Raw genomic sequence first — 12,324 nt, 5'->3', positions numbered from 1 at the left:
TATCGGATTATACTGGGTGATGTTTTCCATCATGTACAAACTCCAGCGACTGATCGATGAGATGATACCGAACAAAAAAGGTCTAATGAACTTATGTCCGGAAATGCATGGTTTCCATGCTAGAGACCATTCATTGTTCAAGATGTTCAGATGTGTGTGAACTCCTAAGGGACCAAACTGCTGAGGTCATCGGTACCTAATCTTACACTCAAACTAACTTATGCTAAGAACAACACACACTTATACCCGACGGAGAACTCGAACCTCAGGATTTTTGGAAATTTGTGGTAAGTTTCTTTGGAGCCAAACTACTGAGGTCATCGGTCCCTAGGCTTACACACTACTTAATCTAACTTACACTAATTAAGGTAAGAACTACACACACACACACACCAATGCTCGAACCTCCCATGGGGGGGGGGGGGGGGGGAGGGGGGCGGAGCCGCGCGAACTGTAGCAAGACGCCCGAGACCGAGCGGCTAACCCGCGCGGCTGAACCCTCAGGTGGGAGGAGCCGCGCAATCCGTGACATGGCGCCTCAAACCACGCAGCCACTCCGCGCGGCACCATTTATTCAGTCATTCTATGTTAAACAGTCTGCGGTATAATACCATGCCGTCTTAGTTTCACAATGCATGGTTTCTTCAAAGAGGATAGCACTGTTCCTCGTACGTTATGCCCTAGCGCCCTCTCCTGCCATACGTACTTCGTAATGTTGTGTTCGATTCACTTCTCCTGCTGACTCTCCTTGTAGTGGATGTGCTATGGCGTTGTACACAGTGGTCCTGTACTCGAACAGAGAGCTTGCCGACGTGATGTTTACTTACGGAAAGGCAAATGGCAACAGGCGGCGGGCAACGAGGTTGTATAAGGAGACCTATCGCCGCCGACAACAACCACAGCATTCAATGTTTTCACCAATGTTTCAACGTTTGTTTGAGACAGGGTCGTTTGAGGAAACAGGAAATCATGAAGCTCGTAACCGAAATATTCAGACACCAGACTTGGAAGGAATTGTGATTAACACTTTGGAAGGCGACCGCCGTGTCAGTACCAAGCAGTTGGCCCGCCAGTACAGACTAAGCTAGACGACCGTGTGGAACATTCTCCAAGACAGTTGTTACTACCCTTATCACTTAGAGCGTGTGCTCCACATCGGGAGAAGTTCTGTCACTGGTTTCTTCACCAGGCAATCACGACTCCAGGATTTGTGTCATCCATCCTGTTCACAGATGAGGCCATCTTTACGCGAGGTGGCATCTTCAACTTTCGTAGTAGTCATCTGTGGGATAGTACGCAGAAGCCCCTTGGTGTAGTGAGAGCGAATCGTCCGCACCGGTTCAGCCGGAACGTGTGAGCAGGGGCAATTGGTAACCGTATTTTGGGACCAGTCTTCTTTCCACGTCGCCTAACAGGCCGGAACTATCGGCGTTTCTGACGGGTGACTTTGCCTCCCCTGCTGGAAGAAATGCCGCTGATGGTTCGAATGATTGTGAAGCTGCTACATGATAGTGCTCCAGCCCACTTCGCCATTAAGGTCCGGATGCATCTCAAGCGTGCCTTCCCTGGTCGATGAATCGGACGGGGCGGTCCATTTGCATGGCCCGCTCGTTTACCGGATCTCAACCCGTGCGACTTCTGATTATCTGGCTACCTCAAAATTATCGTGTATGCAGAGCGCATTCCAGATGGGAGACACTGGAGCTGCGTATTGATGTTGCCTTTGACACTGTTCGTATGCAGCCTGGCCGATGCGAACGTGTGAGATAGAACATGCTACGGCGCATACACACATGCGTTGAGGCACATGGAAACCATCTCCAACACATACTGTAACGGTGGCTGCAGTCTCTGCAACAATGTATGACTGAATGAACGGCCTCTAGCATGGAAACCCTGCATTTCCGGACATACGTTAATTAGATCTTTTTTGCTCCGTGTCCGTTCATCGATCAGTCCCTAGAGTTTGTACACGGTGGAAGCAGTGGAGGAAATTCGCGGGTAAATAAGACGACCATGTCATGGGTGAAAGCGAGCAGCGGAATAAAAGGGATGAAAAAGTAGACACTTTGGCCAAGGAGGCAGTACACCCGACAATATTTTTCACAACATAAGGGCTACAATCAGGGTCCAATAGAATGAAGATTTCCAACAGTCTTACGAATTTGAAGGGAGACAGTATGCCAGAGTGATCCTTGATCCCTCATCACGTCCTTGGTATCAAAACTGGGGTACAATAGAAACTTTATAGTGATAATGGAACGAATTCTCTTCAGTCACCGGAGAGTCCAGCAATATCTCTACCCCCTCAGCATAGTCATATCTTCTTCATGCGAATGCGGCTGTGAGAAAGACATAAATCACATTTTCTTCAGCTGCCGTAGATGGTTTCAAGAAACCATGAAACTATTACAGCACCTGATAACCTCTGGAGATGCTTTGCCGACAAACATGAAAGCCCTTTTAGCAACATAAGACACGACACTCTATAAGCTCCTACACGATTTTGTAACAGTGTGTCAAATAAGAATATAGAAAGAAATAATTTTTTACATTGTAATACATTAAATATATTAATTTACTTAGAACGTTTACTTAGTTCAATTTAAATGGTTGTCACCGGTAATCGTTGGTTTTTTTATGGTCTGAGGCTGGCAGTATGTGTGATGCCCAAAAGGCGTTTAAAAAAATAATTTTTCAGAAGTGCGTCGACATTGATACATCTCCAACGACTACACGACATGGGAGTGGCCTCACGCCATCTGTTCGTAAGAATGCCCAAAGGGCGTGTCCTTCAGAAAAAGGAGTGCGGCCAAATTACATTAGTCGTCGTCTTACGGGACCAGCATCTGGCGTGATGGTATCGGGTGCCACAGCCACTCGGATTTACGAATTCTGGCATAGAGTTGAAACACCATGGAATGACGCACTACTGTCTATCATCCAAGCCCAGTTACTGTCAGTGTCCAGATGGGTTTGCAACATTGTTGCTGCCAGAGGTGATAACTTTGTGCACCAAATTCCGCATGCAGCATCCCCAACAGTCACATCTAATAACATATTTTTCCTATTATACTGTATAGGCATAAGACGTAAAATTTTGTTATTTAGTATTGTGGTGTTGTAATTTTAACGTCCAGCAGAGTATATTAGTACAACGCATCGAGTCTTTGGATCTTGGAACAACATTTTGGACGTCTAAACGACGGCGTCATTTCTGCGTAACAGGAAAGGTTAAATTGTTCTTGCGGAACACAATTTTTGAAATAATGCAACCACTTACAAACATAAAACTCAACAACAAAGATCCAGTATCAATACGATGTTTGACTGCATAGAATCTGCTTAGTGTAGATTATTAATGAGTTCCCGAGGAATATTTCTCCAATCATCAAGTAATCCGCACTTGTCAAACAATCGTGTGAGATACTGGTCTAATTCCACACGTCATTCAAACCCTAAGGTGACCTGCAGCTCTCTGGTCCGCTGTAGCTTCTCACACTCCACTTGAATTTTATGTGCACAGTCAATTTCGTCCACTGAAAGCGAAGAATCGACGAAGAATGGAGCCATATAGAATTACGTGGATACCCACACGGCCAGCCGCGGTGGCCGAGCGGTTCTAGGCGTTCCAATCCGGAACCGCTACGGTTGCAGGTTCGAATCCTGCCTCGGGCATGGATGTGTGCGATGTCCTTAGGTTAGTTAGGTTTAAGTAGTTCTAAGTTCTAGGGGACTGATGACCTCATATGTTAAGTCCCATAGTGCTCAGAGCCATTTGAACCCATACGACGGTCAATGCTGATTCTTGCCCATAGTGTAGATTTGTCACCACAGTACTGTGACGTTCGACACAAATGCATTTTTTCTCGTTTCTGCGTCTTACCAGATGTAAAAGTGTTTGTTTTGATTCACATTTCCATAATTCAGAAATCCTCCTTTGATAAAGCCTCGATCCATGCCTTCCCCACCCATCTGCAGCTAAGCTCTTGCTCCTTCTATATGTATCTAGCTGAGCATGAAATTTTAAACTCTAACCTTCCGCTTTTTGTCTTTTGATGAAAACACTGCTATCAAACACTACGATTCTTCAAGCTGCAAAACTTGAGTAATGCTCCGCTTATCAAAGAAATGTCTAGTCGCTCGTTCTACATTAGCGATCCAGTCGTTTTCCCTTACTGCAGTGATGCTGAGAGGTGTACACCAAACTAATCCAGATGTGTTCCGCAGAACAGCTTGATTAATCACCTGCTTTGCTTTACGTGCGAAATGTTGCTAATCAGCATCCACTTAAGCAGTGTAGCGAAGTATTAACCAGCGTGTTTCTGTAACAATACTAGTCACAAAAATAGAGACATCAGCTTCGTCTTCTCTTTTGCTGAAACTACGATAGCATTTGCCTACGTAACGGCAGAACTCGATAAAAGAAATTCTGTATTACAACTGTTTCCTCCATATGGAAAGAAATTACAGAGCAAAAATGCGTTTCATGTTTTACAATGCTCACGTAGACCTAAAATGCTACCATACGAGAAAAAAATTACACATTTATTTGAAAAAAAAAGTAAAAGGGATGCATAGCCCCTACAACTTGCGAGAAGTAAGTTACTTATTGAATATAGTAAATAATTATTTATCATACTGTTGCTATATCATTACATGTAGTAGAAGCAGTGAAAACCGCGTAAAAGTGCTGAAGCGATATTGATGTTCTAACCGGATGACTGTTTAGACAACGGGAGTTGGTTTCTTTTATGTGTACGCCTCGTAATACGTTCAGCCTGCTTGAACATACAAGGGACATTAAAACGCTAATCTTCCATTTTTTTCTGTGACTTATCTTCGTGGCTTAATATGCCTTTTGGTGGAAAATGTCTCGCACAGACACGTTTAAGGATTTATTTCACTGCAATGCTAGAGCTAAGATTTTAACTGAAAGGCAGTCAGATGGCCAAGAGCAGTTAGACAGAATACACGCTACGGGACAGTTACGTGACAGCCACTGCAGTGTAACGTGGTAGCATTAGTTAACGTCGAACTGGTTAACAAGATTCTCAAATGCGAATAAAATACATTTTCTTTGGAAATCTCTCACACTTAAGGTATCGATTCTCTAAACATAATCGTTACTGCCTGCTGTTGTTAAATAAATTCCATGGGACTACAGAGAGCCACGACAGCCAAACCCTGAAGGAGATGAGTGAGATTGCAGTGCGCACAAGATATAATTAAGGACGTTGGCTTTAAGTGCTACTCTGAGAGGAAATCGTGGTGGGATAAATTAAACCCGCCAGGAAACTGGTGATTAAATTTTAAAAAGTCGTAATTTAACTGAACATGCGAGATGCGTCACGCTGAGCAGCTTGACATATAGTCGACACTAAATAATTCCAAGTTCAAAGATCCTACCAAAAGTTCGAAAAACTGAGCGCTAGATTTAACGCGAGTTTAACTGCTTAAGGTACAATCAGGAAATAGTCGAAATATGAGTGTTTGTAAAAAATGGACTCGTCTAATTAACGCTGTAGAAGGTCTTTAGAAAGAGACTAATATTTTAATCGAAGATGGAGGTAGCTTGTATCAACGACTAACAATATAGGGAGTTATGTAAGGGTGTGGTCTGTCTCCAACTCTTTTCAACTTCTACGTATATGACGTAGCAAAATGTCACCTACGAAATGAAGATCAACGAGGAGAAAAGTGTTAATACTCTACTACGAGCATATGATCAAACAATAGTGTGAGAAATGAAGATCATCTTCAAAGAACTCTTTATCAACTTAGTTTCCTGGCTTCAAAATATAAAATAAACGTATCCAATAATAAAATAAATGTTTTGTGTAATTCGAGCGAATTTCGCCTCTAAAATTATAACAGGTGACCCACTTTCATTATCTCGACTGTCACATACGAAGAAATTTCGACAATCAAGCTGATGAATAGGTCCTAAAATTTATCGCCATCCTCGGAACAGTTAGAAAAGCGCTAAAAAAAAGGTCGCGAAAGAGACAAGGATGAAATTTTACAAAGTCATAGCAGTATCTGCTGTTCTCTATGGATTTGACCAGTATCCCGACTGCGGAAATGATACATCACCACAGAGTTACAGCGTCCATCAGAAAAGATCGGTTAAGAAATGAAGACATCGGGAATGAATTACAGTTTAATTCAATGCATAAGAAAACAGACCTAATCAGATACAGATGGTGGGAACGTGTACCTCTGCAACATCAAACTGAGAAACTGAGTTCGTTAGTTTTAGCCAAACACGGAGCCAAACTAGCTAGAGCCAAAGGAAGAGAAATAACAACACATCAACAATAAAACTGATAATCTATAAAATCTAATAGAACGCTTGAAAGTAGACTTCCGAAACAAATTCTTCACTACAAACCTATAGAGACGAGAGAGAGGCGAAGGTCACGCAAGAGATGGGTGGACCTTGTTGAACAAGTGCAATCACCTAATTCATGAAGGGCGAATAGGAAGAAGTTAAAGATAGTACAATAATTTCAACAATACGTGTATTTCTTTTCAGAGACTAGCAGAAAATATCAAACTGAAGATGCATCCACGTCCAAGTTCAAAGCAGCGTGCGTTGTAAACTCGTCGCGTAAACACCTGCAGTTATTGTGGAAGATGCCTTTGTGGACAGTCACGACGACTAACTGTTTACGCCATTAAATTTATGATTTTCACGACGGGGAGAAGAAAGCAATGGCAGTGCTCACGTGACGGATCAAGCAAAAGTTAAATCGATTATGTGCATTTATTACGGAAGAAGCGAGTGGAACTGAGTTCAGGCATCCGTCCCAAAGCAGAAAAATCAAAATTCACGGAGTGAATCATATGAATAAATGTGTTATTAGGTAGTGATTTCTGTGATATTATGAACAATATCTGGACTTTCAGGCTAGATTTGAGTTCGAATAGTCGTCACAGCAAGTCAGTCCGTGCGAATGACAGGACATGCTGCTACTACACTAGATTTTTACGGAAGAATGCAGCATTGAAATTAAAGTGACAGGTGTTTTATCTCGACAAATCGTGAATTCATACTCATTACACTCAAATTTTCTCACAGTCACAGTCTGCGAGGTGTATTATCGAACAAAAGTGCCAGTCAAAGTTTCATTGTTGTCCATGCAGGATCTGTGGAAGTATAACAGTAAAATGTACACGTAGAAGTGCCGCAACACGACTTGGCGTGGACTCGAATAACGTCTGAATGAGTGCTGGAGGGAATTGACACCGTGAATCCTGCAGGGCTGTCCGTAAGTCCGTAACAGTGCGAGGGGGTGGAAATCTCTTCTGAACAGCACGTTGCAAGGTATCCCAGATATGCTCAATAATGTTCATGTCTGGGGACTTTAAGTGGCCAGCGGAAGTGTTTAAACTTAGATGAGTGTTCCTGGAGCCACCCTGTAGCAATTCTGGTCGCGTGGGGCGTCGCATTGTCCTGCTGAAATTGCAAAGTCCATCGGAATGCACAATTCACATGAATGGATGCAGGTGACCAGACAGGATGCTTACATATGTGTCACCTTTCATAATCGTATCTGGACGTATCAGGAGTTCCATATTACTCCAGGAGCACACGCCCCACACCATTACAGAGCCTCCACCAGTTTGAACAATCCCCTGCTAATATGTAGGGTCCACGGATGCATGAGGTTGTCTCCATACTCGTTTAAGTCCAACCGCTCTATGCAGTTTGAAACGAGACATGTGCGACCAGGCAACGTGTTTCCAGTCGCCAACAGTCTAATGTCGGTGTTGACGAGCCCAGCCTTCGGCTCCGAAAGCCCATATCGATGTTTCGTTAAATGGTTCGCACACTGACACTTGTTCATGGCAAAGCATTGAAATCTGCAGCAATTTGCGGAAGGGTTGGACTTCTGTCACATTGGACGATTCTCTTCAGTCGTCGTTGGTCCCGTTCTTGCAGCATCTTTTTCTGGCCCCAGCGATGTGGATTTGATGTTTTGCCGGATTCCTGATATTCATGATACACTCATGAAACTGTCGTCCGGGAAGAACCTCACTTCATCGCTACCTCGGAGTTCCTAATCCCAACACTCGTGCGCGGACTATAACACCATGTTCAAACGCACTTCAATCTTGATAATCTGCCATTTCAGCAGCAGTAACCGATCTAACATCTGCGCCAGACACTTTTTGTCTTATGTAGGCGTTGTCGACCGCAAGTATAGTTTGCAATATTTTAAAGAATAGGTAGACACAAAGAAAGCCGATTTTTTGGCATTAAATAAAAAGTACGAATATTTACCAGTTTATTACGTTGACAAAACTTTGTAAGAAAATCCCCCCCTCTCCCCTCCCCCCCCCCCCCCTGCCCTACTAGCCGTCATACCATCTGGCTCCTAAATCCTTTACAACTAGTCTCGATTCTGGAAAAGAATACGCTCCATGATTATGATAGACATGTCAAAACAATAACGGTTGATGCTTTTGCAGCTAAAATTTAATCGTTATGTGTCATCCAGCTTGGTGCAAGTCATTCGGCACTTAGTCACTGCGGCTTCCCCAGTCGGAGGTTCGAGTCCTCCCTCGGGCATGGATGTGTGTGTTGTCCTTAGCGTAAGTTAGTTTAAGTTAGTTTAATTAGGGTGTAAGCCTAGGGACCGATGACCTCAGCAGTTTGGCCCCATAGAACCTTACCACTAATTTACAACGTCCCTTCGGTGACTTGCGCATGAGTTCCGTCTTTAATATTCAATTAGTTTCTCATTTTGGTTCATGAGGCTGAATGAACCTCGTTCCAGACGTTTCCACTATAGAATATTCTGTTACGTTCACCAAATTCGCCTTCGACGGCGTCGGCTTCTTCCGCCGTAAAATGAAGGATCAGTTTTATTATTATCGACAGAAACACACCGGTTTTTTTTTTCAACCCTACTCTATTTTTTCCACTGCGTGTTGATAAACAATTATAAATGACTAAATAAACATAAATTACGGGATGAAAAAAATGGAATGTCTCTTGAATGAAAATAAATTCTTACATTTTTCCCCTTTTTTCCCCTTTTTTTGTTTACTTATTTTGTCTTCAAGCGGCTATAGACGACTTTACAGCGGATCGACGAAATCAGGTGTGGCATCAACACGGTCTGACGAAGCCCCCGATTTTGTCAGTTGCCTCTCTACTTCTGTCGAGACTATACGCCTCTAGTTCTATGGAAACAAAAGAAAGTTGGCATTGCTCTGGTAACGTTGCTGCGAACTGCTCGCGTAAAAAGGAGAGTGGTGTGGGCGAAAAAATGGTTACTGAAACGAAAACATATTAGTCGTATGACGTTTTGAGAATACTAGATAGTGATGTGTGTTTCCCAATTATCTGAGAGTGGATTACGGCTGTTTCATTTCACTGCAGCGATTGGTGAGCCACTGATTTCGAAGCAAAACAGTGTCACACTGAAGGACGAGAGATTGCCACTTTAAAGAGTTTTGGCTACTGGAAGGTACTATGCAAATCTCAAATACAGTACTGAAATATTTCAGCAGTTACTTTCAGAAAAAATCTCTGAAACGTGCGAATCAATATACAGAGTCCAGAGGAACAACGTACATGTAAAGAAAAACACTTCTTTAGAATGTAAATCACTTATTTAGAGTTTGTTTCATGTGCAAAGAAGTTTTATTGTATACCATTATTCTTGAATGCAAAGTTATTCACCATGTAAGCACTGTTTTTGGATTCTTGCTCTTCTGCTTCACATTGTTCAGCAGAACTGCGTATGTTTGAAATAACTGTGGAACTGTTTGTCTGCACGTAATACTGGAATGACTTAATCTGTACTTGGCCGATGAAGAGATGAGGGCATCGGTGAGCGCACGGGATCATATCACTTAAATTCGCTATCAATGACTGTATACTGAGCTTTCCTAATTTCCCATAAATTATAAAATCAGACATTAACATCTTTTTTTCTTGTTTTTAACTAATGAGTGTTGCATATCTCCTGTTTTTTTAATGATATCTGTAGCGCGCCTTTTCCTGCATGTAAGGTGGCGTGTTTCCTTCATGTGTGTTTCAAGACCTTCAACTGTTTTTAGTTTCCCTGCAAGGCTTTGTCGTGCCTGGTTTCTGAGAACTTTGTTACAGTATTGCTTCTCAGAAGTATACCACAAACATTCAAAGTCCTTATAGAGTTTTACGAAGCCCATAATGACTTGTCGCTTAATAGCAACAGTGACCATTACGATGCACGTACGCACGATCTTCTCACGCTGAAGTCCAAGCACAACTAACGAATGTTGTTATACGACAGCGCTACAAACGGTCTATGCGGTCGGGCGATCGAGTGGTACGGCCGCCTGACAGAGGATGGACAAAATATATCGATACATAAAAATACTTTTGTTTCTACAACATAATATCATCTTGTATCGTCGATATTTAAGCTGTTGATATATCGGTAAATCGGTATTTAATACTGTGTGTCGAAAGTGAAATTTTTATTGTCCGTCTTTTCTTAATTCACAGGCACTATAGTTCTCATCAGCAAATTTCTCTCTCATTCCAACTACTACCAATCTTTGCAGTCTGACAATAAACGTCTTACAACGCGCTTAATTTAATTTCACATTCAGCACTACAAATGAGAACCAGATTTGAACAATGAATGTTTCTATACCGCATATTCATGAAAGCTTGTTACCTCCTTGTGTCATTTCTATCATTGCAAATGACTAGTACAAGGTGCAAAATGCACATATTTGGTGACAATACTGTATGAGAAGCAAAAAGTGCGTTTCTCTTACCCCCTGACTGCATGGATTAAGAAAATATAAAAGTAGCATGAACTCGGTACAAAACTCACACACATTATTGCACGGGTATTTAATGAAAAATAGACTCTCCTGTATGAAATGTTAAGTCGCCATTTCACACCTTTTTTGTCTGAAATTGCTCAAAAATACTCAATACGTCAATCCTCTTCTGTTTCATTCCAAAGAGTGGCTTCCTAAGTAAACGTCGTTATGCTAGATAACAGAAGCAGGCTAACTACGGAACACATTAAACAAAGAGGTCTATTATTGAAACTTCCTGGCAGATTAAAACTGTGCTCCCGACCGAGACTCGAACTCGGGACCTTTGCCTTTCGCGGGCAAGTGCTCTACCAACTGAGCTACCGAAGCACGACTCACGCTCGGTACTCACAGCTTTACTTCTGCCAGTACCTCGTCTCCTACCTTCCAAACTTTACAGAAGCTCTCCTGCCAGGAAGTTTCATATCAGCGCACACTCCGCTGCAGGGTGAAAATCTCATTCTGGAAACATCCCCCAGGCTGTGGCTAAGCCATGTCTCCGCATATCCTTTCTTTCAGGAGTGCTAGTTCTGCAAGGTTCGCAGGAGAGCTTCTGTAAAGTTTGGAAGGTAGGAGACGAGGTACTGCCAGAAGTAAAGCTGTGAGTAGCAGCCGTGAGTCGTGCTTCGGTAGCTCAGTTGGTAGAGCACTTGCCCGCTAAAGGCAAAGGTCCCGAGTTCGAGTCTCGGTCGGGCACACAGTTTTAATCTGCCAGGAAGTTTCATATCAGCGCACACTCCGCAGCAGAGTGAAAATCTCATTCAGGTCTATTATTGTCTATCGGTGATGGTTATCGGTTTCATTAATTAGTTTTTCGTAAATATGTGATTTTATAGTTCATTGTGTGTCTTTTATTGGTTAATGTTGGATATAATAATGTATTTGTCAATTTTTAAATGTTTGTTAATCATTTCTGTTACTTCGACCATGGTTTTTCAAATTCTTGTCACTACTGAAAATATCGACAGGTATATCGAAATATCGATTTTTCTCTTACGACAGAATCGATATTTTAATTAAATATTTATACAATTAATGTCGATACTTTTAGAGGTCTGCCAATCAATACAACTGACAAAGGCCCGACAAGGCGTCAGCCGACACAGCTCCATACGGTCAGACAACTCATCTGACCCGAGCTGTCCGACCACCTGGCCAAATCAGGTCGTCTGTACGTCTCCTTAGGTACGCAGTACTCATACTCCAGGTGTTGCTGCTATATTACGCGTTTGATATATACCGCAGCTTCCAGTCAATTTGTGGCACTTCCGTAATATTTGTTGTGTTTTCCAAGATTCTGTTTATCATGGCCAGTTTCTTCCTGTTCCAGTTCCACATACGTGTTTGATCTTTAAATGTTGCGATGTGCCGTAATGTTTGCACTGAATTACACTGTCCGCAAAATGGAGTTGTTCTTACCTTTATTTAATACAGTCTCTCGACGGTTGGGATCTCTTCGTTCACTTAGCCACAACACGCCTCACTGACGTT

The 12,324-nt window shown here is 42.5% G+C and overlaps 1 non-coding gene across 1 annotated transcript; it reads right to left on the bottom strand.

The window, feature by feature from the left end:
* Window positions 1-11,088: 11,088 nt before the first annotated feature.
* Window positions 11,089-11,163, bottom strand: Trnas-cga. Its single transcript has one exon. It is a non-coding gene; the product is annotated as a tRNA-Ser (tRNA).
* Window positions 11,164-12,324: the final 1,161 nt, after the last annotated feature.

The sequence above is a fragment of the Schistocerca americana genome, chromosome 1, assembly GCF_021461395.2.
Source record: "Schistocerca americana isolate TAMUIC-IGC-003095 chromosome 1, iqSchAmer2.1, whole genome shotgun sequence".
Lineage (NCBI taxonomy): Eukaryota > Metazoa > Arthropoda > Insecta > Orthoptera > Acrididae > Schistocerca > Schistocerca americana.
Note: the sequence above shows the minus strand (reverse complement) of the source record. Positions and strands in the feature narration are given on the sequence as shown.